Source organism: Lissotriton vulgaris, chromosome 5, assembly GCF_964263255.1.
Source record: "Lissotriton vulgaris chromosome 5, aLisVul1.2, whole genome shotgun sequence".
In the NCBI taxonomy this organism is placed as follows: Eukaryota; Metazoa; Chordata; class Amphibia; order Caudata; family Salamandridae; genus Lissotriton; species Lissotriton vulgaris.
In genome coordinates, this window is record NC_141693.1 from 765468514 (window position 1) to 765492452 (window position 23939).

General features: G+C 46.8%; 1 protein-coding gene across 1 annotated transcript in view; it reads left to right on the forward strand.

Annotated features, from left to right (window-relative positions):
• The window catches only part of PPIH (peptidylprolyl isomerase H), a 192187-nt gene extending 175705 nt beyond the window's left edge, over positions 1-16482 (forward strand). Inside the window, exon 10 of the mRNA XM_086920207.1 lies at positions 16098-16482. The gene's annotated coding sequence lies outside the window, so the exon portion shown is untranslated. The remainder of the gene's footprint in view (positions 1-16097) is intronic.
• Positions 16483-23939: the final 7457 nt, after the last annotated feature.

A 23939-nucleotide genomic window follows, 5' to 3' on the forward strand; every position in this document is an offset into this window, starting at 1 on the left:
CATGAAAGCTGCGAGTGCCGCGGCGCTGTTGGGCCGATAGGACCGTGCCCTCTGGGACTCCCTCGAGCGATTTGCGGAGCATTTACCTCGGAAGAAGCGTGAAGACTTCATGGAAGTACTGAGTGAGGGGATGCTGGTGGCGAACCAGATTATCAGCGCGGCAGCAGACTCTTCCCTGTTGGCTGCTCACGGATTTTGCCACGAAATCAACCAACGACGCCACGCATGGCTCCGGCTTACGTCCCTGAAACCGGACGCACAGCAGAGGGTGGCCAATCTACCGTTCTCCGGTGAGACCCTCTTCGGGAAGCATGCGGACGATGAGATGGCCCGCATGAAGGCGGAGGCCGAAACGCTAACGGCTGTGGGCCTGGAGAAGCCTAAAGAGACTAAGAAGCAGTACCGCCCTTTCCAACGGCGGTTCGGCGGGCAAGGCCCAGGACGGGGCCAGGCTTCGGGGCAATCGCAACAGCAACACCAGTTCCGTAAGCCGTTCCAGAAGCGCCAGAAGGGCAGAGGTGGCCAGCAGTCGGCCCCAGCGCCCAAGGGCCAGGCTGGGTCTAGGCCCTAGGAACCTACTTCCCCCGGATCTGTTACCCACTCCGGTAGGGGGAAGCATTCAATTTTTTCTGGCAGAGTGGAGAAAAATTACTCAGGACAAGTGGGTGCTGAATATTGTTTGCAATGGATACAGTCTTCTGTTCACCAGCCCTCCTCCAGCAATTCCCCCTGTCAGCTCGCAGTTTCAGCTGCGCAAGCTTCAGGCGGAGGCGGATATCCTGTTGAGGAAAAGGGCGATAGAAGACGTACCTCTGTCTCAGAGAGGAAGAGGACTGTACTCCAGGTTCTTTCTGGTTCGCAAGAAGGACAAGAACGATTTCAGGCCCATTCTGGACTTGCGGCAGGCAAACAAATGGATTCGCAGGGAAAAGTTTTGCATGCTGTCGTTGCATCAGATTTACCCTCAGTTGCAACAGGGAGACTGGCTATGCGCTATAGACCTACAGGATGCTTACTTCCATGTGCCCATTGCACACAAACACAGGAAGTTCCTGCGGTTCCAAGTCGGCACCAATCACTATCAATACACAGTACTCCCATTCGGACTGAAGTCTGCGCCGAGAACGTTCTCGAAGTGCATGGCGGTGGTAGCAGCACACCTGAGGAAGAACAAGGTGTTCGTCTACCCGTACTTGGACGATTGGTTGATCAAGGCATCCTCCTTCTCGGAAGCGCGAGCACACTTCCAGAAGACGTGCGTTCTTTTGAACAAGCTGGGGCTGCACATCAACATGGCCAAGTCTGTCCCGACTCCGGTCCAATGCATACAGTACTTGGGAGCCTCCATCAATACGCTGTCAGCAAGCGTGTCTCCTTCGGAAGAGCGACGATTATCACTCCTTCGGAAGGCTCAGGCTCTTATGACGACTCAATCTACAACAGTGAGGACGGTGTCTTCTCTACTGGGATCGATGGCCTCTTGTATCTTCCTGACGCCACACGCACGGCTGCACATGAGACCGCTGCAGGAGTGCTTGGAGGACCAGTGGGATCAGAGGAAAGGATCTTGGGACGACAAGATTCGACTGTCGCTGCATGCTCTTCAGTCTCTGAAGTGGTGGTGTTCGGCGGAGAATCTCCTCAGAGGGGTTCCCTTTCACAAGGACATTCCCACGCAGACTGTCGTGATGGATGCGTCTCTCCTGGGATGGGGAGCGCACTCCGGGACTCTACAGATTCAAGGCACGTGGTCGCCGATGGAGGCCACGTATCACATCAATTTCCTGGAACTCAGGGCTGTTCACTTGGCTCTGAAGGCCTTGCTTCCGTCCTTCCAGACCAACTCTCTGCTTGTACAGACGGACAATAACACCACGATGTATTACCTCAACAAGCAGGGGGGCTCGAGATCACGCACCCTGTCACAGGAGGCGCAGACGATCTGGCACTGGCTCCTAGCCAGAGGACTGACGATAACGGCCACCCATCTACCAGGTGTGCAGAATGTTCAGGCAGACGCACTGAGCAGACTGGTTCAGGAAAACCACAAATGGGTCATAAACGACGAAGTTCTAGGAGAGGTCTTCGCAAGGTGGGGAACTCCAGACGTAGATTTGTTCGCCACCGCCGAAAACAGCAAGTGCAGAAACTTCGCCTCCAGGTACTTCCAGCAAGAGACGCTGGGGAATGCGTTATGGATAAACTGGACGAACAGCTTTCTGTACGCCTTTCCTCCCATTCCCCTGATTCCGGCGGTGCTCCTCAAGCTGGCCCGGTCCAGGGCTCGGATGATACTCATCGCCCCGGAATGGCCCAGGCAGTGGTGGTTCACGGACCTTCTTCACCGGTCTCTCCTTCCTCACGTTCGGTTGCCGTGCAGGCCGGACCTTCTCACGTAGTTTGGGGGACGGATGTTACACCCCAACCTCTCGTCTTTGAGTTTGGCGGCATGGCTCCTGAGATAGTGCAATATGGCCATCTGAATCTGCCCGATGGTTGCATGGACATACTGAAGGAGTCTAAGAGACCTTCCACTCGGACTTCATATGCTTACAAGTGGAAGAGGTTTTGTATCTGGTGCCAGTCTAAGAACCATGATCCTACGACCTGTAAGGAAGATGTCATCCTTCCTTGCCTTTTACATTTGGCGCAGTCTGGCCTTAATGTGCATTCCATTAAGGTTCATCTGGCTGCATTGACTGCCTACAGGAAATGCCCTTCACAGACTTCCTTTTTCCAGATCCCTGTGATCAAAGATTTTCTGGAAGGATTGAAGAAAGTATTCCCTCCTGTCAGGCTTCCCTCGCCTTCATGGGAATTGAATGTGGTGCTGTCCAGATTGATGAAGGAGCCTTTTGAACCTATTCATAAGGCTTCGTTGCAGCACCTGTCCTGGAAGGCGGCGTTCCTCGTGGCCATTACATCGGCCCGCAGGGTGAGTGAAATTCAGGCGTTGTGTTGTAATGAACCTTATACTGTATTTCATGCTGCTAAGGTTGTTATGCGTACTCACCCTAAATTTCTCCCCAAGGTTATTTCTGATTTTCATGTCAACCAGACTATAACTTTGCCTACGTTTTTTCAGAACCCTTCATCCCCAGCGGAGAGGTCTCTCCATTCCCTGGATGTTAGGAGGGTGTTGAAATTTTATCTGGATAAAACCAAAGATATTCGTAGGTCTGACCAGTTGTTCATCAATTATGGATCGGTCAAGACGGGTCTTGCGAACTCTAAGCAGTCCATCTCTAGGTGGATTGTGTCCTGCATACAATTGTGTTACCAAAAGGCTAATAAGACCTTAGGAGGTAAGCCTAAGGCTCATTCCACCAGGGGCAAAGCTGCCACGACGGCTCTGCTCCGTAACGTGCCGATTGCTGAAATCTGCAAGGCAGCCACTTGGAAGTCGGTTCATACCTTTGCTAAGCATTACTGCCTGGACACTGACGCCAGGGCAGACGCTCAGGTTGGGCAGGCTTCGCTGCGGAATTTGTTCGCACAGTAGTGGCGTTATGTATTTATTCTCCACCGCCGCTTTGGTGTGGGGATGGGCTTGCCATTCTATTCACTAGATTATGACTATACACAGAGATCCCCTACTACAGAAGGAGTAGTTTCTGTCCTGTAACTCCAGTTCTGTAGTAGGGGTATCTCTGTTATAGTCATAAGCGCCCGCCCTCCTCCCCGGTGGAGATGTTTCATCATGTAAAGAATGCGACAGGTCTGGCATGCTTCGCCTTCAAAAAGAACTGAAAGTAGAGGGACCTGCTATGCATTCTGGGATACTGGGAGAAGTTCTGGAAAGTTCTCTTAAAGGCACAGTATCCTATTTAAGCCACATAATGGCAGCCTATGGGGCTTGTCTGTCCCTACCTTCCTCTCTATCATTCCAGAGTCTTTGACTGGGGGAGGCAAGTTTCTCTGTGGTAGAAACTGGCAGGCTGTGTTGTGTGTGGTATTTTTTGGTGGAATTTCTAGTTGAAGTACTGGACAGTGTAGCATGTGGATATAGGCTGCATTATTTGTCTTTAAATTTTCTCTTAAGTGTCTTTGCAGTTTCTGCATTAATTTGACAACTTAAGAGATTATTTTTGATTGCCGGGGTCCACGCACATGGGCGGGACTATTCACTAGATTATGACTCTAACAGAGATACCCCTACTACAGAACTGGAGTTACAGGACAGAAACTACTCCTTCTTTCTGATGGATACATCTGCAAGTGGATTCCTCACCTTGTGAATATCCCCCTGCGTCAGCAACGATCGGAAAATTCTTTTGTAGCACGCCGGCGTGGACGACGTCACAGGAGCACGGCATCGCATGTGAATCCGACTGACGTCACTGACTCCTTATTAGGCCTACGTCGGCGTGATGACATCAGTTCCCTTTTTTTCTGCGTCGTCGACGCTAACGGTTTCTTGGGATCTTATGTTGTACGGATAGTAACTTTGTTACTATTGTGGATTGCTGTTTCTGTGTGTTTGGTGTTGCTGTCTTCCGTCGAGATGTCATCGAAGAATACAGGATTTAAACCATGCGATTCATGTGGGAGGATGATGTTCATTACCGATCCTCATGGTGACTGTCTATTTATTTATTTATTTATTTATTAAACTTGTAAGGCGCAACAGCTACCCAAAAAGGGTTTCTGGGCGCCGAGACACAGCACAGAAAGGTGGCAAGGGTTTGCAGGGTTGTTCTAGTTATTGCTCGAACAACCAGGTTTTGATGTTCTTTCTGAACCTAACGTGGTTTTCCTCCTTGCAAATATAGGGAGGGAGAGCGTTCCAAAGGGTTGGTCCTAGATGAGAAAAGGATCTGCCTCCCATTCTTGCAAGTTTGAACCTAGGCACACAAAAGTTGGCTGCTGATTGCGACCGTAGGTTGCGTTTGGGAGTATAGGGATGGGCTAGTGATAGTAGGTATTCAGGTGCAGTGCCCGCTTTTATTCTGAACATATAGTTCAGGGCTTTAAATCTAATTCGGTTTTCTACCCTGAGCCAATGCAGGTCACGTCGGTAGTTCGAGACCCTGGTGGTTTTAGGAATTCTACACAGCAGCCTGGCAGTTGAGTTCTGGACAAGCTGCAGCCGCCGTACTACAGCTTTATTTGAGCCTAGGTACAGAATGTTACCGTAGTCAAGTCGAGATGTAATGAGGGCATTGACTACGGTTTTTTGGGTGGAGATGGGCAGCATCCAGAAGATTTTCCTCAGCCACTTCATTATGGTAAAACATAGGCCGACGACTTTGCTGGCCTGTTGTTTCATGGAGCGGGAGCTATACACAATGACCCTCAAATTGCGTACCTGGGTGGCTGGGGCTGAGAAATTTCCCATCTGGGAAGGCCAGTGGGAGGGATTCCACAGGTCCTGTTGTTTCCCCAAAAGGAGGATCTCCGTTTTTTCTCCATTTAGCTTCAGCTGGTTTCTAGTCATCCAGCTGAAAATGTTTTGGAGACCTTGTTTGAGAGGAGACTGGGATGAAGGGCTGGATTCAGACAAGGAGAAGATGATCTGTGAGTCATTGGCGTAGGTCATGAGGGTGAGTCCTGATCTGTCCTTTTGGTCGGCCAGAGGTCTAAGATAAAGATTAAAAAACAGTGGGCTCAGAATAGAGCCCTGGGGCATTCCGTGTGGGGCATTAAACATTCCGGAGCATGCTGAGGAAGATGTAATTTGGAACATCCGTTGTGAGAGAAAAGACCTGATCCACTCGAGTGCCATACCACAGATTCCATTTTTTCTTAACGTGATTATTAGACTTTCGTGCGATATGGTGTCAAAGGCCGCGCTCAAGTCTAAAAGAATGATAGCAACCGTTTGACCGTCATCAAGGAGTTTCCGGATGTTTTCGGTGACTCCCAGTAGAGCAGTTTCTGTGGAGAAACCAGCTCGAAAACCTGATTGAGACGGATGGAGGAGGGAATTTACTTCAGAAAAATGGGTTAAGACCGAGTGAACGTGTCTTTCCAGTAATTTCGAAAAGGCAGGGATATAGGTCTATAGTTTGACAATATTTCAGGGTTTGCTGTGAGCTTCTTCAGCAGTGGGCTTATCATGGCATGTTTCCAAAGTGCGGGAACTGTAGAAAATTCAAAGGAGGAATTTAATGTATCGACCATGATTTCAAGGGAGGGGGCATCCAGTTGTTTTAGTACTTTAATGGGGATAGGGTCACGAGGGGAACCGGATTTGATGGTCTTGAAGATGGCCTTCAGTGTATCTATCGTAATGGGAGGCCAGTATTCCAGGGTATTCTGTGGGGTGGGATCATTTTTATTGCTATTGATATCAATGATTAGTTTGTCAATTTTGTCCGTGAAGAATTCGGCATGCTCCTGACATTGTTGTTCATTTAGAGGAAGAGCAGTAGCTGTAGTTTGCGCACCCGCTGGTTCCTTGACCATATTAAACAGAGTTTTGGGTCTGTTTGTTGCTTCCATAATGGTGTTGGAAACATACAGGGCTCGGGCTTTCGTGCAAGCTGTATGGTATTTGTTTCTGGCGTTATGATATCTCACTTTTCTGCCGGGAGCATAGTCTTTCCGCCACTGACGCTCTAATGCCTTACATTTCGATTTCTCAGTTTTCAATGAGTCGTCGTACCATGGAGCTGGGGGTCGGTAGCTATTTCCCTTTGTGTGAGGGGTGGGTAGGCAGGAGTCAGCGGCGTCACTAAGCCACTGTTGTGTTGCTTTTGCTATGCCCTCCATATTGTGTCTTTTTGTGGAGGGGGTTTCGCAGAGTACCTTGTTGAATTGTACAATGTCAAGCGTTTTCCAGTTTTTCCTGGACGTTGCTGGAAAAACAGGCTGCACAGAAGTAAGGGTTGGTATTTTAAGGCTACATTTTATTAAGTAGTGGTCTGACCAGCATATGGGGGTGGTATCGTGCCATGCTAGTTCGGTGAGATTAGTAATTATAGGGTCGAGCAGGTGTCCCGCCTTATGTGTGGGTCCGGAATTTAGTAATCTCATGTTTAAAGCTATCAGGTCTTCTAGCACATTGGAACATGTGGAGTTAGATGGATCCTCTAGATGCAGGTTGAGGTCTCCAATTAATGAGAAGTTTTTTGAGGCTACATAAAAAGGTGTGATGTAGTTAGCTAATTTGGAAGCCCATTGGGTGGAATTTCCGGGGGGCCGATACATCAACAAGCCTGATAGCGTAAAGTTAGGATTCATGGATATTTTAAAAAAGGCAGCTTCACAGTCTGGGATGTCAACAGGGTCGAGGCTACATTTCAGCTCTCTGTTAAAAATGATTGCAATCCCACCTCCAGTTTGGTCTGCTCTATCTTTCCTAACGATTGCATGGTTGGAGGGGAGAGCAGTGGCTAAGTCGGGGCCTGCACTATCGTGTAGCCAGGTTTCAGTCAAAAAGAGTGCTCTAGGTTGGTCTTCTAGTAACAAGTTAAAGATATCTAGCTTGTGTTTAGGTAATGAGCAGCAGTTTGTACTGTAAAACAGGAAGTCTTGCACCCTGGTATTTGGGTGCTGTTTCCGCTTTCTAAATCTGTTCCTGAGATCCGGGTACGGTTGAGAGTTAATGAGTGTGAGATTACAGTTGGGGCAAGAAGTATTTCCTATCTGATGTAACTCAAGTGTAGTGCACAACTCGTTTTTGGTCGGGCGCAGCGATTTTAACTGACCTGAGGACATTACCAGCCTGTTTGAGCCACCAGAGCATGGCCCTCAGCCCCGTGCCCCGTCCTGGCCCGGACGGGCACAGACGGGCTGGTCTTTGGCGTGTCTACGGCGTGGACGCTGAGCGCATCGGCTGCGCGTATTCGGAGGCATCTGGTTTATGTAGAGGACGGCTAGCATTCAGCTCCGCCTTCACACACTCGCCCAATCAGTGCTAGCACCGTGAGGGAACCCGGAAGAAGGTACCGCCCTGCACCCTCCACAACAAACAAGACTAGCGCTTGCGGTGAACCGGGGTTGCAGGGGCGACAGAGTGCAGCGATGGTTAGCGTGAGCAGAGCAGAACAGTGAGTAATACAATTTATATTGTTAAAAAGGAAGCGAGTGCATCCGTGAAATTATAAAATCAATCACACGAGAAGCGTTTAAAATATTACAGGTCACGCTACAAAAGGAAAGTGCATCCGTGAAATTTTTCAGTCAATCACACGAGAAGCGTTTTAAAATATTCAGGTCACGCTACAAGCAAACGCGCTGCAGTCATTCGTGCGCATGTCATCAGGGAGATGGTATTCTTACAATGGGCTTATGTAGAGGACGGGCTAGCATTCAGCTCCGCCTCCACACACTCGCCCAATCAGTGCCAGTACCGGGAGGGAACCCGGAAGAAGGTACCGCCCTGCACCCTCCACAACAAACAAGCCTAGCGCTTGCAGTGGACCGGGGTTGCAGGGGCGACAGAGTGCAGCGATGGTTAGCGTGAGCAGAGCAGAACAGTGAGTAATACAATTTATATTGTTAAAAAGGAAGCGAGTGCATCCGTAAAATTATAAAATCAATCACACGAGAAGCGTTTAAAATATTCCAGGTCACGCTACAAAAGGAAAGTGCATCCGTGAAATTTTTCAGTCAATCACACGAGAAGCGTTAAAATATTCAGGTCACGCTACAAGCAAACGCGCTGCAGTCATTCGTGCGCGTGTCATCAGGGAGATGGTATTCTTACAATGGGTTTATGTAGAGGACGGGCTAGCATTCAGCTCCGCCTCCACACACTCGCCCAATCCGTGCCAGCACCGGGAGGGAACTCGGAAGAAGGTACCACCCTGCACCCTCCACAACAAACACGGCTAGCGCTTGCGGTGGACCGGGGTGGCAGGGGCGACAGAGTGCAGCGATGGTTAGCGTGGGCAGAGTAGAACAGTGAGTAATACAATTTATATTGTAAACATAAAAGCTGCTAAATCCGTTTACCTCACCCTTAGGATCAATAAAGCCGCCCACTCGAGCAAAGAACTATATAAAATAGTTAATGAGTTTACCTCTCCGCAGGTGGAGCAATCGGCATTTTTGCCCACTGCTCAGTGGGTCGACTCACTTGCAGTTTATTTTGATAATAAAATTAAGACTATCTACTCCACATTTGCTGCCCCTAAATCAGATATCCATCAAATCGGAGAGGTCCCTCCCTGCCATCTTTCTACCCCTGCCCACATCGAGTCCCCTTCCATTTTGGAATTTGAGCCCACCACTACGGCAGAAGTGTTAGAAACCCTCCTGAAGGTGAAATCTGGTTCCCCTACAGATTCCTTGGTCCCGCGTAAGTGTAATAAGATCTTTCCGTCACTGATTAGTTCCCTCACCAACATTTTTAATGCTTCATTTGATCTGGCCTCATTCCCCAGTTGTTGGAAGGTGGCCCAGAGTAAGCCTATTTTAAAAAAAACTAACAGTGACCCTACCATCCTGTCTAATTGTAGGCCGATCTCGCTTTTGCCTTACTTTGGTGCGGTACTGGAGCATCTTGTCAACAAGCGAGTTTCAACATTTATAGAGGAACAGGGTCTCCTCGATCCCTCGCAGTCGGGGTTCCAGGCTGCCCGAGGGACCGAGACTGCAGTAATGGAGGTAGTGGACAATATTCGCCTCACTCTTGACAGAGGTGAGTCTGCTGTCTTTACCCTACTGGATTTATCGGCTGCCTTTGACACCGTCTCCCACAGTATTCTTCATCAACGACTGTGGGAGATCGGTGTCAGAGGCAAAGCCCGTGCTTGGTTTGAGAGTTATCTGGCAGGCCGGCACACCTATGTAAAGGTGGACACCCTGGAATCCAGTCAGATCCCCCTTTCCGTAGGAGTTCCCCAGGGATCAAGTCCCCTGCTTTTTAATCTCTATCTCACCCCTCTGACTATACACTTCCTTCAACGAGGAAGGTATGTTTGGCTCACTTTCATTTTTTAGATTTGCTCGTAGAATATTCTCAGAGTGTCTGTTTTTTCCGTTTCACATTTTAAGACACTGTTTTACTTTAACATTGAAGGCATGAGATTGAGTCATTTCTTTTATGCACTTTTGTTTTTCTGTACTGTTGATAAGTAGTGTGGGTATACACTACCGAAAGACCAGTAACATCTTGTGTACACTTATGAGAAATGCGTTTTCACGTTTCATGAAGTCACTGTTTACAGATGTAAGTTATTCAAACATGCCTGTGTATAGGTGTAATAACACACTATTAGTACCATTATGATTCTTGACATGCAATGTATTACGAATATACTACAGTTGTGTTTCATCTTTTTGTAGAACATCAATGCCCCTGAAGAAGGGCAGCATTGCCCGAAATGCATTGGGCCAATTATAACTTTGATTTACGAAATATGTGAAGGACTAAGGATTGCAACATTCAACGTTACAAATAAAACTTTGTTTTGAAAGAAAACTACAAGTTCAAAGGAATTTTTTCCATCCAGTGTGCGTCGGGGGTCGCCATTCCCGACTGGAATGGCGCTATCATAAGCTTCATTTCCACCTCCAAGACTCAGAAGGAGGTACCCAGGCAGCACCTAATCACTGGCTCGCATCCCCTCACCTTCAGTTTAACTAATCTTGTGTGCGAGAGGGTCCAGTTCTCATTCATTGCCTTAGTTGTGCTTACCAGCCTGGTTCCTTCACCCAGTCTAGTGGGGTATCTGTCTAGACCTCAAGAGACCACACAGTTTAAGGCCCATCCCAATATTAGCATAATATCTGCCTTTTTTGATATAATGTAAGGCAGTTTTCTAAAGAAGGATATTTCAACCACATTGGAGCCATACACAATAAGAATGTAAAGATCATGCCCATCTGTGCTGCTAAACGTCAAAGCATACCACCTTCAACATTCTGTTGCACGTTTGTTTCAGCATCTTGCAGTACTTGTGTTGTAAGGAAGAGAACCTGGCTTCTTATAAACATTGGCAACACTACGCATACAGAGGGCTAGCGGAGTGATTGAGGTCCCCTCTCCACTTCATAGCTAAGTTCTCCCGTAACACAAATTTAGGTGGTATTGCTTTCCCATGCCATGCTTCCTACAGAGTGCAGCTGTTCATTGCATTTTTGCAAGTATTCAGTCCCTGGGCATTCCTGGACTATTTCCATGTCCCCACCTGCCACTACAGTCTCATAGTGTTTGGCAAACAGCAGATTTTTAGGGTCAACGCTTATTATCCTCCTAGTACCCGGACGGCACCACTTAATATTTGCAGTAACATTCCTACTGTAGGAAGCTGGCTTTTTATGTAGTGTACCAAAATCAGGTACTCCACATAGAAATTCCAGACAACCCTTATTGGCTTCCAAGGCTTAAATTATTAATCCCAAACGTTCTCTTGTGTGGTCGTATGGGTCAATAAATGAGATACACACTCAAAACGAAACTCGAGACCAATTTAGAAAAATAACATTTTTATGAAATATTTGATAGCAAGAAGTTCGTCATTGGGTAAGTACTTTTTGAATTATCAATTTTTACAGTTAAGCAAAAATGGCAGACAAATGCGAGAAAGAAACATATTCCTACAAGTATTTACAATCTTATTTTGGGGGTCCCTTATAGGGCTTAAGGTGCTAGGGGGTGAAAGTTACAAGATCCACCAGCAGTTCGGGTTTACCTGCCCTGGAGTGTCGGGGTGCAGAGGTGCTAGACGGGTTTATAGCCTTGCGTGCTACACTGTTGACAGACTGGCACCTAGAAACAGACTAAAAAGGGAGACTTGGGGACAAGTCTGGGAGCTCAGCTTGTGAGGGTCTTAGGAGCGGGGGGCACACCTGGGGTTCGTGGACCCGGGTTGGGGAGCTCGGGTCCAGAGCGTTTTGATCGACTGTTCCCCTGCCTCAAAGGCGCTCACAGCACTTGGTCAGACCTGCAGAGGGGAGACAAGCAGGACAGCTGGGTCGCTCTCTGTGCTGGCCTCCACGATGCGGACGTCCCTCATCAGCTGGTCGGTCTTGGCGGTGTCAAAGTCCGGATTGGACTACGAACTGCCTTGATTGCTGTAAGGGGTCTGGTACACGGGGTATTAGTGCAGGGCGGCTCCTGGGGGTCCTGGCTTCTCCAAACTTAGTGGGAGATGGGTCTGACCCTCTGGAGCACAGTGACCTCCTCTTGGGTGGCTGCTGCATTGGTGGACCCAGTAGTCAGCAAAACGGTGAACCAGTCTTTGCAGTTGGTGCCTACAGGATGCAGGGAAGTGGCTTCTCCACTTCAAGGGAGACACTAACTGGTTTGCCAAGTGCTGGCTGTGCTCAGAGGCTTTTTGGAGGATGCAGGACTGCAGGATGCAGGACTAGTCGGTTGTTGTGATTGTTGGAACAGGAGCAGGCAGGCAGGGTTTGGCATCAAAAGTCCACAGATGGTCCATAGTTCTCGATTCTTCATGGTCCTTCTTCCTTATTCAGAATCTGAGTTTCCTGGTGTCAGGGGGCCACCTAAATGCTGAATTTAGAGGTGTTAAGGGGAGTGAAGGGTAGTAGCCAATGGGCTACTTACCCTTGGGGTCACTACACCCACTTTATGACCACTTCTTGTAGAGAGGTGGGCATAACCCTGTCCCAGAGTTCCTAATTCCACCAAAATCAAGATGGTGGAATCCTTCTTTCGTGGCGCACATTAGATAGCCCACCTTAGGGATGTGACCAACCTGGTGGTGCAACATGCCTATCGCATAGCTAATAACCCATGTGTCCTGGTGCCAAATGGCACCTCCCAGGTCTGAGGGGAAGCCGAAGTGGCATATCAAAGGAGGCAGAGGCTTTGAAGCCTCCAGCCTTGGTATTCAGATTCATTAATCAATATCACTATGCAAACTGATCACACACAGATTGCGTGCTCATATATAGACCCAAGATAGTATAGTGATATTGGTTAAGTAAAGGAGAAGTTCTCCTCGCTGGTCTTTAGAGTCATTCCCTAGGACCCCCATCCATCCGTGTGTTGTTAGATTCAGATTCATCAGCCATTCTGCTGGAGGAGGTGTAAACTTCTCCTTCCAAAGCAGGCATTGTTTCTGACCTCTTAGAGTGCGGGCTGTCACCTCCAGTGAGTCATAAACTTGTCTGTGCTGGCAGGCTGGAAGATACCAGTTAACCAGCAAGCTAGAGGCTGATAGCTTTTCAGGGGGCACCTCTTACGTGACCTCCTAGTGTATGTCTTAATAAATTCACTACTGGCATCAGTAAGGATTTATTAAGACAGGGTGTTTGATACCAGACACCATAGGTTTCAGTGAACCCATTATGTAGCTGGGGAACTCTTACTGACCACTGCCCAGTATATATAATAAAGATGCCTTCCCTGTTCTCTTGTACTATCCAGTAATTGAACTAGACAACACAGGGGCATATCTTCTCATGCAGATATGTCCTCACATGTAATATAATGCACCCGGCCTTAGGGCTATTATTAGGGCTTTTATTGACATTTCACCCCCTTCCTTCAATATGTCATCCCTTTTTTCTATGTGTAAATTGTTTATCTATGCGATTTCAATTCTGTTGATTTTTCTTTCTTCTCCAAAATGTAACCGTGTACCACCTATTACGGTTTTTTCCAGCCAGCAATATGTAATTTCTGTAATCATTACGTTGTCTACATGATGGTCACAATTCATTACCCTCCGGAATTCCATGGTACTTGGGTTCCCCACATTGCTCACGCTTATATGTACCACTCGGACTCAATGTCTCATACAGTCCCTACCACGTTGCCGTCAGTGGTTTTTATCACGTTGATACTAGTCACGCCCCAGTGCCCGCCCCTCTCACCCTCGTCACGACCAAGCTGACCTGACCACTCCCCCGGCTCCACATTGGTTAGTTCCTTCATTCGTGGCATTTCCCTGACTACGCCCGACCTGCCCGGATTCATTGGTGCAGCTGCCTAGCCATAGGAGGTACGTTCTGTGCGGCCGATCGCTCTCCTCCCCTCCCTTCGATTTTCCTTTACCAAGGGCCTTTCTCCTTCTCTCCCCCCAGATTCAATCCCGAAGACCCTGATCACCTCCCGGGATCGGGCCACGTTACTCCAATTCAGCGCTGTCTCGCCACGCTTTTCAGGTTAGTCTTCGCTGTTCAGGACTGCCGGTTACACTGTCCCTAACCCCACTTTGCCCTTGCCCGGTTCCTTACCCCGGACCTCCCTTGGTTTCCGTAGATTCCCTTGACGCTTCGACGTGGGATCTATTACCCCGATTGTTCCAGCTACATACTCTCAGACACCAGGTCAGTTTCCTACCGTGACATAACCACCTGCTCCACCTCCCCTTCCCCCAGCGACCTAACCTAACTTCAGCCTTCTTCCTTTTATAGGACTCACCCTTGCTACAGTACTAGCGCTCTCCTAGGAAGACATTCACCGCCCTTCCAAGGTAATCTAGCTTTTCGCGTTCCTGCTTAGATTGTCCCCCACCCCTGGAACCTCTCTTGCGTTCCATCTGACCGTCGGCATCCCGTCCATACGCATGCTGCCTGCTCTATTGATTGCGATTTCTTTGTCCCTCTCTCGCCCTACCCCTCCCTGGCTTCGGGTCACCCCCAAAGGCCCCCTACCACCATTGGACCTATTACTTAGTCTCAGCAGTTGGTCTTTCCTTACATCCGCCCCACCCAACTGTGTTCCTTTCTCCTCATGCCCAGCACCCACCCTTCTTGGCCCTGCGGCCAGAGAGTCCCTATGCTTGCGCGACACTCGGCCAGGCCCAATCCCGCCCGCACTCCGCACCTTCATCCCTTGTTCCCACACCCGCTTACCCCCCCCCCCCCCCCCCTTTCCTTTCTTTGTACAGTACTGGTTCTTCACGCACAACCCAGTCCTGAAGATGATCCACATTAACATGGATCGAAACGCTGTCGACTATTCAGCCCATCTATAGGCGCTACACACAATATGGACTGAAGCTACTTGATGAACAGACTACTTAGAAATCATTTGTAGCCATATTGTCTTTGTTTTTATAATACTGTACATTATTGACACCAATTGTCACTGCGCCGTCCATGCTGATCCATTTGTCACTTGCGTCGCCACCGTGTTCACCTATTGCACTATTCACGCACCAAGTACAGATTTGGGTTGTATTAATTGTCTTACTACAGTGCTGTCATAACTGTACTAAATCCTGCTTTCATTTGATAAACCTGATGCTCTTGGCACTTAATACGGATGTATTGAGTTTCCTTTCCTTTCCTTCCTGCGGATAATGTTTTTGACATATCTCTTGTAAAATTGTTCCTTTTACTTCCACCTGTTGGGATACCATATATTCTTTGTTAGGGCTATTAGGCCTGCTGTAGTCGTTACTTACATTAATTGCATGCAGTGTCTGTGGGCATGGCACACAGAGTGTGTGCCATGTCATGTTTTCACATTTGTTTGCACCATTTCACACATTCGGCAGTGGCAGTCTGCTGGAGCTTGGTGGTGGATTCCTTAGGGTGGCATAATACATGCTGCAGCCCTTAGGGACCCTCTTTAGTAGCCATGCCTTAGGTACCAGGGGTAACATTTGCTTGGGGCTTACAGAGGTGCTAAAGGTCTTGCCAGGCGGGGAACAATTAACCAATTGCCTTGTTTTAGGAAAAGAGCACTGGCACTGGGGACCTGGTTAGCAGGAACCCAGTTCTCTTCAGTCAAAATTGTAACACATACCAGATAAAAAGGGGGGTGGAGGGATGACCATGTCCAAAAGGAGCATTTTCCTCTACTTGCCACATATCGACTTGTATAACATCAAATAACAATCCTTCCCCACATACAAACGTCTCCCGTCATAGGAACAATACAACAACAGTCAGCAATGTAACAGGTTATCCTTCATAGCTTTCACCACCTCCTCTCTCCAGCCCATCCAACCACAAAACAGTATGTTGCAATAAACAAAGACAGGACAAGAACATGAGGGGCATAGCTATACCCCGTCTAACTTAAAATGTTATATTTAAAAATATTATCCTAATGCAAATTGAAGAATGTCAGTTCTGCCAACAATACAAAACGATGCTCAAGTTTATTGAGAAAATGTAAAACAAGTGCAACTCACTAACTTGCATGATTATAGAAATAAAATCAACTGAGTGTCTCTGTAAGTAACTATTATTTTATTGTATGTTCAATTTCTTTGTTGCAGGTTTTGATTCGTATTCCTTCCTGAACTCATCTGGCTGCAATTGACACAATCGTTCCCACATCTTCAGCTACTCACTTCTCATATCCTGGTCTTGGAATTTACTGTCCAACTTTGTCTCTGAATTATGACTTTACAAGTTTAATATTCAGGACCGTTCTGTTTTTATACATGGCTGGCTGTGTAAGTTTCATATGTAAATAAAAAGACAGGTCAGAATATGTAATTCCATAAACGGCCCATTTTGTTTCCTCTATTCATTAAAAGTGCATGGTAAATGTGAATCATAAATAATTGAGATATTTAGTTTAAGGAAGGATTACAATTATGTTCTTTCTGTGAGTACGTCGTTTTTTCTAAAAAAAATAAATAAATGTGTATATTTTCACTGAGTATATTTCTCATTATTTTTTTTTTGCTTACTGATCTAAGTTGAACTCAGTATTGTTCAACTTGAAGGAATGACCTAGGAGCTGTTGCAATTTTAGACAGATTAAATGTGTCCGTAACAAGTATGGAATATATCTGCCGTTCGTTTGATAATCCTCTGCTGCTAGTTTGCCCATCAGATTGAGCGTTGTAAATTTGTGATTAGACATAGCTTGCACATGTCTTTTAAAGGTAGAAACATTATTAACAGGCTGATGATCCATTTGCTTACAAAACAATATTTTAACTTTCCACGTACTTTGCAGACATTGTTTTCCAATTCTTTCAAATGTTACTCATCTTTCTAATCTCGTCTTTTATTTTACTTCCTATGTCATAATTTGTGAATGCCATCAACTTTTGAATTGGAAGTTGGGTTGTGTTGGTTAAAACCGCAATAACGTCAAATGACTTTCAGGAAGACAGAATGAAGAATATGTTGAAATGCAAGTCATGTGCTCTCGCTTGGAAAGAGAGCTGTATTATAGACTATTTCCCCCCAAAACAATGTTTCAACATATTCTGCTGTCAGGCTAGAATTATCTGCAGCCCCAAACCTGACCTATTATTCTGCAGCTGCCTGCAGCAAAATACAACAGGCAGAAGGACCCAATCATCTATGGTACTCTCTTCAATATTCAGAAAAGCAGAATTTGGCATTTTATGCAGTGGTTGAAATTACCACTGCATAACAGAATCTACTAAAAATCAAAAAGCAAGAATTTGTGTCCGTTTATCTTGGCTCATTAGGGCTGAGAAAATGTGAACCTGCCACTCTGAAAATTCCAGAATGTTGCACTGTCCTAACAGGGAGATAGTTAGGCAATTTGTGTTTTTTTCCAACCTCTGGGGAAGATCCTGAACGCTGACTTTTTCAAGGCTATATCAGGCTAGAAACACCAATTGTTTGAGTAGTTTTCCCTTTCACTCAAATTAATGTTCACATTCATCTTGCTCCCATTTTCATCATATGATTAATTCAATTTTGCTCTTTTCCCCTGCGACATAATAGAAAAATAAGAAAGCAGAAACGTTTGTTTTTATTATGTATGGGTGTACACTAACCTTTCTGTGTATAGTTATAACGTGAAATTATTAATAATGCATTAAAAGTCTAGAAATCTACACAATGCTTTCAAAAGTCTACGTTGCTACTTTATCGGAGCAGAAAAAGGAAACTTGTTGCTCAGGAAGAATCAAAAATCCTTTTCATCCAGCAAGAAGCACGGCAGAGACCTGGATTATTTCCAACTTTGTTAGAGATGGCAAAAGAATACAAACAATTGCGGGTGTTGGATACTGTGCAGAATGGGTACAAAATCAGGGTTTCTTCTTCTCCTCAAATTCCACCTGTGCTGGATCATTTGATTCTGAACGTAAGATGTTTGTTGAAAAACAATGCAATAGAGCCACTAACAAGACAGCTGTAAAACAAAGGAGTCTACTTTCTCTATGTTATAATCAGGAACAAAAGACCCAAACTGAGTTTTCTTAATTTTAGCTCTCATACAGGCAAACAAATGGATTAACAGCAAAATTCAGAATGTCTGCATTTCTTCTAATTTTCTGCTTCTCCATCAAGAGGATTGGATACATGCTTTGGATCCGCATGATTCATTTGCCAATTTGGGCCAAACACTCAAGTTTTTCTTATGCTTCAAAGTCGACAACAATCTTTAACAATAAAAAGCTCTACCTTTGGTCTAAGGTCGGCTCTCAGAGCTTTGTCAAAAGGCAAGGCAATGGTGCCCAGAGAAAAGTTGTTTTTATTTGTCCTTAGCTTGGATGATTGGTTGGTCAAGGCTGAATCATGCAAGTGACTGCTGTGCGATCTCCACTTGACAATAGACCTTCAATAACTGGGTCTTCTCAGCAACTTCAAGTAATTAACACTCAAACCAACTCATTTGATTTGAATATTTGGGAATGGATATAGACAAAAAGTTTAGGAAGGAGTAGTTTCTTACCTGTAACTCCAGTTCTGTAGTAGGGGTATCTCTGTTATAGTCATAATCTATTAAATAGTCCCGCCCATGTGCGGGGACCTCGGAGCAATCGAAATAGTCTCTTAAATTGTCTTCTTCTGCAGTCCTGCATAGACACTTAAGAGAAAATCAAAGACAAATATTGCAGCCTAAAACTAAAAGGCTACATTGGCCAGTACTTCATCTTGAAGGGAAAAGGATAGCCAAATAATATTAAATGTTACACATTTTGCAAATGTTCACACCTAGAGAAACTCCCCTTCATAAAAATCCTTTGTCATGATAGAGAGGAAGGGTTGGACAGACAAGCCCCATAGGCTGCCATTATCTGTCTGGAAAAGGGATACCGTGCCTTTAAGGAACTCTCCAGAGACGATTGGTATCCCAGGATGCACACCCAAAGGCCTTTTACTTTCAGTTCTTTTTGAAGGTGTATAAAGCCAGACCTGTAGCATTCAGTACATTATAGTTGAATCCACCGGGGAGGAGGGCGGGCGCTTATGATTATAACAGAGATACCCCTACTACAGAACTGGAGTTACAGGTAAGAAACTACTCCTTCTGTAGTAGGGGATCTCTGTGTATAGTCATAATCTTGTGAATAGAATGGCAAGCCCATCCCAACAAACTAACTCGGCGGTGGAGGAAACAGAAAAAGAACCACTACTATGCAAACAGAATTCTCAATGAAGCCTGCCCATATTGAACTATCTCACGAGTTATGCCGCAAACTCAACGATGAGAGGTTGGGGTGCACCACCTGCCCCCGAACTTCGTGAGAGGGTCCGGCCGACATGGAAGCCGCATATGGGGTTGGAGAGACCGGTGGAGCAGGTCCGTGAACCAGCACTGTCGAGGTCACTTCGGAGCAATGAGGATCATTCGTGCTCTCTCTGGGTTGAGACAGCTTGAAGAGTACTGCCGGAATCAGGGGAATGGGTGGAAAAGCGTACAGAAAGCTGTTCGACCAGCTGATCCAAAGCGCATTCCCCAGAGTCCCCGGTTGGTAGAACCTGGAGGCGAAGTCTCGCCATTTTCTGTTTTCGGCGGTGGCGAACAGATCTATTTCTGGAGTGCCCCATCTTTCGAAGATGTCGCCTAGTACGTCGTCGTTTAGGACCCACTCGTGGTTTTCCTGGACCAGTCTGCTGAGTGTGTCCGCCTGCGCATTCTGTACACCTGATAGATGGGTAGCCGTGATCGTCAGTCCTCTGGCTAACAGCCTGTGCCAGATCGCCTGAGCCTCCTGGGACAGTGTGCCTGATCTCGAGCCCCCTGCTTGTTGAGGTAATACATTGTGGTCGTATTGTCCGTCTGTACAAGCAAGGAGTTGGTCTGGAAGGACTGATGAAAGGCTTTCAGCGCCAAATGAACAGCTCTGAGTTCCAGAAAATTGATGTGATGTGCTACGTCGATTCCGCCTGGGACCACGTTCCTTGAATCTGTAGATGGTCTGAATGCGCTCCCCAGCCGTGGAGAGAAGCATCCATCACGATAGTTTGTATGGGAATGTCCTTGTGGAACGGAACACCCTTGAGGAAATTCCCTGCCGAACACCACCATCTTAGGGACTGTTGAGCGTGTAGAGACAGTCGGATCCTGTCGTCCCAGCTCCCTCGTTTCTGGTCCCATTGATCCTCCAGACATTCCTGCAGCAGTCTCATGTGGAGGCGTGCATGTGGCGTGAGGTAGATGCAAGAGGCCATCGAACCCAGAAGAGATTTTATTTTTAGACATATTTTATTGATTTTCAGCAAATTAGACCACAAGGCATAATGCAGTGCAAGTAAGTGGGACACAGATTCTTCATTATAACAACTTTCCTTAGTTAAAGGACTATCCACAGAATCCCCTATCTATGTTTGCATTGGACGCCTCACATCAAGCAATACATCATGCACATTTGAATGTTCTTAACCATGTATTATGATGTTACATGTTTTTCATAAACCTAAACTACCCACAAACCCACCCCTCCCCTTGGTAACGGTATTCGTCCTTTCAGTAACAATAGTATCGTGAAATACAAGAAATAGGCAGTACACAATTACTTCCAGAGCACTTCTCACAGTACATCCTAATACATAACTGTTGACCATACCATGGTCTCTGGCCGAGTATAAATAACATGTAATACCTTCATCCTAACCCAGCAAATCTAGGTCATACGTACGTATACCTTCTAACATAGCCTCCCATTCAAGGGAAAATAGGGTTTTACGCAGACCTCTGGTTTCTTCCCTGCGCAGTACCGCACTTTTGCCCCCCCCCATCGTAACAGTTCCGTATGCCGTGCAAGAACCGTAGGGGGTTTACGGGACTTCCACCTCATAGTAATGTTTCTAATTGCTAATATGAATGCGAGGTTAACAAATCGATATTGGACTTTATGAGAGGCGATTCGAGTATGGAGCCCCAGGAGGCATTCTTCCAGCGTGGCAGTAAAAGCAATCTCTGTGGCAGATTCTGTAATTTGTCGAATCGTGTCCCAGTAATTTCGGAGATGTGGGCATTCCCAAGTCATATGTATAAAACCAGCTCCCTCCAAATTACATCTTGGACAGCGGTGTTGTCTGTGGGGGAACATCTTATCTAATCTGCCCGGGGTCTGATAAGCCCGGTGTAGCACCATCGTTTGTATAAATTTGAGTTTCGCATTACGAGGGATTTTCTTGGGATGCTCCAGCATTATTGCCCATTCCCTATCTGACAGTTCCTTCCCTATGTCTGCTTCCCACTGAGTCTTTAGCAGCTGTAGGGAAATTCTTGTGTGCGCACTAATTCCGGTATACAACCATTTTATCAAGTGACATCTACCACCCATATAATATACCATCTTGATCATCTCATTCTGAGGGGGGGGGGGTACGTTGTGGAGCCCAGTGTGTCTTGATAAACCTGACCAGTGCTGTGTGAGTTAAAAACAAGGACGCTGGGGCACTTGTATGCTGTAGGAAAGTGTCATGATTCATTAGTGTTTCCTCCCCAAATAAATCTCCTACCGTACTTATACCCGCATCCAAACATGGTGTCAGTTTACGTCTCGTCAGCCTACCACTTTCCAGTGTAATCCCTAACAACGATGTGTTACCTGCATAATTGTACGTTGTGTGTGTATATTTCAACGCCGCTTTCCAGCAACGCAACGCTGCCTGTAGCAACAATGGAAGATCCGATGTTATTCGACTATTTGGCAGCAACAAGGCATGCAGCGCTCCATTGTCTAGATCTGTAATAGTATAATCAATTTCTTGCAGGTTGCGGCCAGCCGCCCAATACGACAGCCATTGCAATTGGCAGGCATAATAATAGGCGCGAAAGTCCGGCACTCCCAGACCACCCTTCTCAGTCCCCACTTGCAATTTTCGGAGGCTTATACGCCGTCTTCCCTTTCCCCAGATAAGATCCGTGAGTAAAGTATTGAGGATATTAAAAGTGCGTTGAGGCACCACTAATGGCAAGTTTGTGAAATAATAGATGAGGCGCGGTAGCATAACCATTTTGGCAATGGCTGCTCTGCCCGTTATAGAGAGCGGTAACGCACTCCAAAACGCAATGCTCGCCCTCAGTGCTCTGATATCTTTATTCAAATTACCCTCTAATATGTCTACGGGTTTTCTGTAGACTTGTACGCCTAAATACCGAAACGTCAATTGGGTGACCTGAATATTAGTGTCTTCTATATCTAATACCATAGTGTCCTCTTGATCGACAAAAAAGAACGCATGCCTCTTGGAGGTGTTTAAGGCTAATCCCGATATGCTTTCGAACGTCCAAAATTCCACAAGGAGTGTATCCAGAGGTGCATAAAGATCGGATATATACAGAAGTATATCGTCGGCATATGCCGAGAAAAGGTGGGTCGTATTACCTTTGCGTATCCCCTTGTCCCGAAAATGTTGTCTTAGTTTGATCGCCAACGGTTCTAGCGCTAATATAAACAATAGCGGTGAGAGGGGACATCCCTGCCTCGTGCCTTTATGTATTGTGTATTCACTGGATATATGTCCCCCCGTTCTGGTACGCGCCGTGGGGGCGGCATATAGTATTTTCACCCAGATTATATAGTCTGTTGGGATGCCAAATTTCTCCATAGCCAGAAACATATACTCCCAGTGTATGGAGTCGAATGCCTATCTTAGGTTAAGGGAAAAGCAGCCTGCGTGTGGGTAACACTTCGGCTTTCTGTTAACAAGTAATGCAGTTTTCTAATATTTAAGGATGTACTGCGAGCAGGCAAGAAACCTGTCTTGTCAATGTGTATTAATTTAGATATTGTTGTTGTTATTGTTGTTGTTGTTATTGCATTTATTGAGCGCACAGCTACCCGGAGGTTTCCCGGCGCTTGCCTTGGGAACCCGTCCTGGCTTTTCCCTGTGAGATAACCCCTACAGGGCATCCCCAAGGTGAAAGCCAGGCATCCCGCCGCAGGGGGGCCGTTGTGGAGATTAAGCAAGCTTAATGCCCAGAGTTGCAGAGTGAGAACCCATGATTAGAGCAGGCACCGAAGCGAGAATTATCGAGTCCGTGGACATTTGAGCTCAAGACCCTGCCGCGTCGGGAATTGAACCCTGGTCCCGGGTCTGACCTCAGCTTCCGGGTCTGCCTGCTCTACACCGTGAGCCACACTTCTCCACAGATAAATGTGGAATCAACCTGTTCGCAAGTATCTTACTCAGTATTTTATATTCTGTGGACAACAGCAACAGTGGTCAGTAATTCGCCATATCTGAGAGTACTCTGCCCGGTTTTGGTAGCGCAATGACCAGTGCTTGTGCTGTAGTGGGAGGTAGCTGCAAAAACAACAAGTGATGGACCGAATGTGGATCAATGTCACACATTCCCCCAGTCAAAAGATCTGGGCCCAAATCCATCGTTTTTTTGCACTCCACACCACCCTGGGTTAGACAATGGCGATATGCAAATCAGCTCTGACCCTGTTGCCCCATGGGAACAGTCCAGTCCGAACTACAAAAGCCATGTCCTTCCCAGAACGGAATCAAGCATCCGAGGACCGGACCGGTTTCGAGGTAACACCTCTCATCAGCCCGGCTAGCTTGACTCCAAGTGGTGTGGAGTGCCTGGGACCCACGTCTGGGCATCCCCAGCGCACTTAGGGCGGCAATTGCAAAAACAACAAGTGATGGACCGAATGTGGATCAATGTCACACATTCCCCCAGTCAAAAGATCTGGGCCCAAATCCATCGGTTTTTTGCACTCCACACCACCCTGGGTTAGACAATGGCGATATGCAAATCAGCTCTGACCCTGTTGCCCCATGGGAACAGTCCAGTCCGAACTACAAAAGCCATGTCCTTCCCAGAACGGAATCAAGCATCCGAGGACCGGACCGGTTTCGAGGTAACACCTCTCATCAGCCCGGCTAGCTTGACTCCAAGTGGTGTGGAGGGCCTGGGACCCACGTCTGGG